Below are 5,991 nucleotides of genomic sequence, written 5' to 3'. Positions count from 1 at the left end.
CAGAGCGGAAGAGGAGGGAAGCACAGAATGCAGAGATCACCCTTCAGCTGGAGAGAAATTCTGTTTGTTTTTTACAGTATAATCTCAAAGAACAAATCAGATGTCATCTTAGGCAATCAATACAATAACTCCAAGCATAAATGCAAGTCAGCAAAGCAGCAGGGATTTATGCACACAGCTATCAGATCCATAGTATTTACTCCAAGTGTAACACAAAGAGCATTTTAGATTGCTGTCAAGAAGACAGATGGTATAGGAGAAAGGAGCAAGTTGAACATTACCTTTTCAACTGGAAACCAGTCCTCAAGTCTGTAAGATCCAATTTCAAAGTGTTCTGAGTGAACAGAAACAGCTGAAATGGATCACAGGGTATACAGAAAACAGTCTGTTAGCAAATCAGCAAATTGATCATGGCAAGAATTGACCATAAAGCAGTGTACACACACAAAAGGTTAAAATAAATTAAGAGTTCACTGACCAGATATTGTCTTCTCCACCTCCAACAGTAGCAGGTTATAAATCTGTCCATAACCTATTCTTAAATAATGTAATGTAAAATCATAGAATTATAATATCATAGCATCTCAGAATGGCTTGTGTTAAAAGGGACTTTAAAGAGCATCCAGTTCCAAACTCCTGCCATGGGTAGGGACACTTTCTACTAGGCTAGGTTGCTCAAAGCCCCATTCCCCTTGGCCTTGAATGCTTTCAAGGATGGGGAATCTGCAGCTTTTCTGAGCAACCTGTTTGAGTGCCTCTCCACACTGAGAGTACTATCTACTCTAAACCTACTCTCTTTCAGTTATCCAGAATCTGCTGCAGCCTGGAGGGCTAGTAGAAGATTTTTTAGAAACTTACCTATTCTAATTTATAAATGTCCAATTTTCCCTTTTTTTTCCTGATGGCTCTGATTGCCCTTGGCTGAAGGACTCAGCTATTTGTGAACCAACACCCAGCTTGGTGGAGAACAGCTGTATTACCCTGGTTCTGTGCTCCTAACAAAAGTATTGGGTGGTGGTAGTGAGTATGTCCATCCTCATAGTGAGAACACCCAAGAATTAAAACCATGCACAACCAGAAAGGTGAAAACAAAGACAGAAAATAGTAGCTAATTAGCTAGCAGTGCTAGGATTCAAGAGGGAAGAAGAATTGACACCAAAAAGGTATGAGACCCTAATTAAAAAATCAGGCAATCAGAAGATGGCAGCAGCAGGGGCCAGTCTGTTCCAGGGAGCAAAGGAGATGAGTCCTCCTCACCTGATTGAAGAGTGCCTGGCCAACAGGAGCACTGTGGTGAGCATATTAATGTTCAGCCTGCCAGCTCCTTCAACAGGTGTCTGCTGTGTACATCAGCCAGCAAAGAATTGCTGTGCCCTCCTTCAGTGCCCACAGCCTACCTGGAGAGTCTCTGTGTGCCCACTAAACTTGTCAGAGTCAAATGTGCCATAGTCCACCAAGAAAATCATCCACAACCAAGTCTTCACAGTAGGTCAAGAATCCTCCTCTCTGTGCCTTCTCCCACCTGCAATCACCCTTTTCTGGGCTCTGACCAAGAGGTCAGCTAATTCTGGCTCTGAGGCAAACCAAAGGGAGGAATGAGTCAGGGCAGCAATGATTTCTAGATCACTGCTGCTGTATTTCCCCCTCCCATCAGAGCTCCCACACTGCTGCTCAGGTATAGCTTTAAAGACATAGATCTTCCCTTGGCCTAAAGGATCACTAAGCAGTAAATAACATTCCTCGGTTCTGACACAGCTAGACACCCTCAAGCACCTTGCAGAAAAATGTAATGTTTTCTACTGGAGTAAAATCAAATTATTTGTTGCCGCACTGCTCAAAAATCTAAGGAAAAAGGGGAAAAAATCAGGCAGTTGTAGAAAAATAATCACTGGGATGAAAACTGAAAGAACGTAAAGAAACATGCAGAAATCTCTGTCAGAAAAAGAATCTAAAAAATAACATGACCGAGAGGAATTGAGAGGTCAGATGATTTAAACACTACTGTAACATTAATAGTATTGAAACTTGGCTATCAAAAATTATAAAAAACACACTTCTTTTTATTTTTGTACTGAAATAAAGGCGCTTAAGCCTGAAACAAAGAAAAGAATCTTTTGAAATCAAGATCTATGGATTTCCACCTGGCTCTGAATTTATCTCCTCTCTCTAATTAACAGGCTGTGTCACTGAAGAGAAGAACATTAATGGCACAAGACAACAGTGTCACCTCCTACTACAGAGTAAATCTTGAAGGAAAAAATCAAAGCAGTTGTTTAATATAAATCAGCCATGGCTGAGTTGGCTGTCTGTATGGCAGATATCTATTGCTTTTCACAATCCTTATAGAGGGACAATAACTGGCACCAATTGATTAAAATAAATTAAGAAAGGTGCTTCCAGTGAAAGAAACAAATAATGCTGTTTGGGTTTTTTTTTGTTTTGTTTTGTTTTTTGTTTTTTTTTTTTTTTCCTGGTTAAGGTAGAAACAGTCTCTTGAGCAGAGAGAGCACAGCACGAAGATGTTTAAATCACAGCCCTCAGTTAACAATATGTCCTGATATGTCCTCAATTTAACAATATGTCCTGATAATTCATTTTTATTTCATTTCCCGTTTCCTGTTATCCAGGAACGACTCCATATACTTTAAAAGGGCCAGTTTTGTGCAATCTCCTTTTTCAGGCATAGAGTGCCCAGCTGTGCCGGAGCTCTAGTTAGAGACACTTCAATCTTTATCCCACAGTCACCATGACCACTAGAAACCACAAGGCACTGAAGGTTTTCTGCCATGAAGCTCAAATCCATGAGGACAAGCAGCACTTTGGGATACCTCCCAGCTCCCTCTCTTCCCAGAGGAGGCACAGCACTCCCAGAAAGCTCAGTTGTTTTCCAGTTTAGGCAAAAGTACCTCCTGCTACAGGTACCACCTCCCAGCCTAGATTTGTTGGCAAGCACCTCTTCAGTGATGGGCACACAAACCTGGCAGAGAGTCCAAAGCCAACACTCATCCAAACATTCACATTTAATTTTAAAGTTTAGTGTCCTTGGATTATCAAAGACTGCATCTTTTACCTTTACAAGAGTTAACACAAGGATCCTGTCATCTGTTAAAAATGTATTTTTCATTGACACAGACTTAGCTTTTTGATGGGAATTGAGCACAATATTAACAAATATGACTGAGTAGTAGCCAGTCTCAGGCTACATTTAAGAGACAATTACAAAGTTTAGCAAAGGTCACAGATCTCCCACTGCAGGCATATGTGGTTTCCAAGATAAGACCAGCAGGAACAATGCAATCATCTATTCTTAGCTACTCCATGACGTTAGACCCTTTCTCTCAGTGCAGCAGGGAAAACCCTTTTTCTTTAATGTGTTGTTACCTCTGAATTCTTTAAACTGTCATTGAACTAGGTCAAATATTTTCTAAGAGATATGGTACTGACCCTATTTAAGATTGCATCTGGGCCAGCCAAATCTGGTGTTTCATACAAAGAGCTTTCTAAAAGAAATGTTCATGACATTTTCTTCTCAGTTTGTGTGGCAGTTTTCAGGAAGACTAAAGATCAGCACCTTCAAGTAATGGCATAAAAAAATCAGCTTTATTGTCACAAGATCTTGTCCTGATGGCATCTTTGACCAAAATGCCATCTGATTTCCTTGAGAAGAATGAAGCTTCTGACTTTTCAAATCTCACTGTCAAGCATCTCTCACAACAGTCAGAACAAAGGATTACAGTCTGAGAAATCAGATTTAATGGAAGAAGAAAATACACTTTTTATGGGTATATCTGTGTGTGTGAGAGAGATCCAGATATATAATGTACAGAGATGTGTTTAGGAGCACATAACAGGAACTCGTTCAGTATCTCTCCCCTGGCAGCAGCTGGGCAGTTGCATCTCATGGCATCCTGGTTAAGCATGGATAAACAGGCTTGTTATTTGCTGGATAAAGAAGCCTGTGACATAAATCTGCTATTGAAATCTCATTCTGGTTAAAGGTAATTAACCATTTTCTTCATCAAGAGGGCCTGAGTGACAAGGCAGGGGTCATGACAGGAGCCCATGACACAGAAATGAGGCAAACTCCCATTTTTCCACATAGTACTGGACTGTGTTTTCTATGAAAGTCTCCAGAAGGTAGAAAATCAGCAATAGGCATGAAAACAGAGAAGGGTTAATTTTCTCATGAACCTGGTATGCAATATTACAACTGAAATTTCTGCATTTTCATTTTCCTTCTGGCTTTGTATTTCTTTTGTTCATCTGCTTCTCAATGTACATTATTGCAGAGGAACTGCTGACAATCACTACTTCAGATGTGGGACTTTATCACAGCAGGATTTACTAAACCACAAAGGCAGAGTCTGTACAGCACCAACCCCCTTCCTCTTCACATCCCAGAAGCAGATGGCAATACAAAATTATTTTTTTTCATACTGTTAAAGCTTATGCTTTCTCACTTGTGGAAGGATTTTAGCTTTGGTTCAAGGAGGGAGCTGATTTTACAATCACAATATAAAAGATTAGTAGGCTCTACAACAATGTGACTAATATAGTCTGTAAATTTGTGAAAAGAAGGGATTTTTTTCTTTTTTCTTTTTTAATAAATTTTTAAGAACTGCTTTTGCTTTTCACACAGTCTTGTGCTAAGATACCTGTAGATTATTAGTTTGAGTTCTTGCAACACAAATGTATAATGATACAATCCCATGCCAGATCTGTTCTTTATCCCACACACAGACTCTGAACTCCCAAGATACTTGGATATGTTAGGCTGATGTCTGACAGATTTATGAATTTCAGGCTATCACAGGATTATCGCCTGTGGCAAGGCACTGAGCATGATACAGCCAGAACTTTCGCATGGTCTTTGAGGCACAGTAGTAAAAGAAACCCTGCCAGAATAACACAATGAAAAAATTGTGCAAGAAATAAGAGTTCTTTCAAAATATTTCCCCCTGCAAAGATGCTTCTTCAGAGGGAAAGAGCATATCACATGCAAGATATTAGTCTGAGGGTGAGGTTAAACCCACTGTTATTTTACTAAGGATACGACTACAACTGAATGACTTCAAGTAGGCCCCAAAAATGCAGAAAATCTGTTTTTAGTTGTGACAAATACAGAAACTGATGCTGTTCTTGCTACCTTTAGCACATAATGCAATGAAACAGAAGATTGCAGATTACTGTCCGGAGAAGTTGTGAACACTCCCTGGAAGTGTTCAAGGCCAGGTTGGACAGGGCTTTGAGCAACCTGGTCTGGTGGAAGGTGCCCCTGTCCATGGCAAGGGATCTTTAAGGTCCCTTCTAACCCAAACCATTCCATGATTCTATGAAAAAACATGGAAAACTGCATCTTCCTTCTGCCTGCAATGGTAAAAGCAAATTTCTCCCAGACAGCCTACTTTTGTCCATGGTCAGATCTTGGGCTGTACAGGAAAGTTATTTCAAGGTGGAAGCCAGCATGGACAGCCAGTACATCTCTCCCAGTCTCCTCCACTGATGCTCTTCCTGCTCCAAGTGACCTTTTGATGCTTCTCCAAGTTCAATCCTGAGCAGACATATGTTAACTAACAAAAAACCTGTTCTGAAGAAACTCCATGGGGAAAAGAAAACTTCCTGAGACAGATTAGCTCTGAAAAAGCTATTTAGTCAGCATCTTCCTTAGTCTTTGAGCTTTGGAAAATAATATTGTTTAGGGGAATGCTGTGGTTTTAATAATGACTTCTTCCCAAAAGACTTTTTAACAAAGAGACCAAGTTTTTGGGGTTCTTTCTGATATGTCCACACTCTTCTTCCTCACATATAAGATAATAATCCACAGATATAAGACAATAAAATCTCTTCCTCACTCAAGAAATTAAACTGGGTTGGAGTTAAGAATGACTGAGAATAAATCTCCCAAGTCATATTCAAGTCTCTCAAGAAATTCTTTTCCTATTCTTTTTTTCTAGAGAACTCTGAAGGATACTCCACATGGTACACTAGAAT

The sequence above is a fragment of the Anomalospiza imberbis genome, chromosome 1 (genome assembly GCF_031753505.1).
Source record: "Anomalospiza imberbis isolate Cuckoo-Finch-1a 21T00152 chromosome 1, ASM3175350v1, whole genome shotgun sequence".
NCBI lineage: Eukaryota > Metazoa > Chordata > Aves > Passeriformes > Viduidae > Anomalospiza > Anomalospiza imberbis.
The sequence above is the reverse complement of the archived record's forward strand: the minus strand, read 5'-3'. Positions refer to the sequence as shown.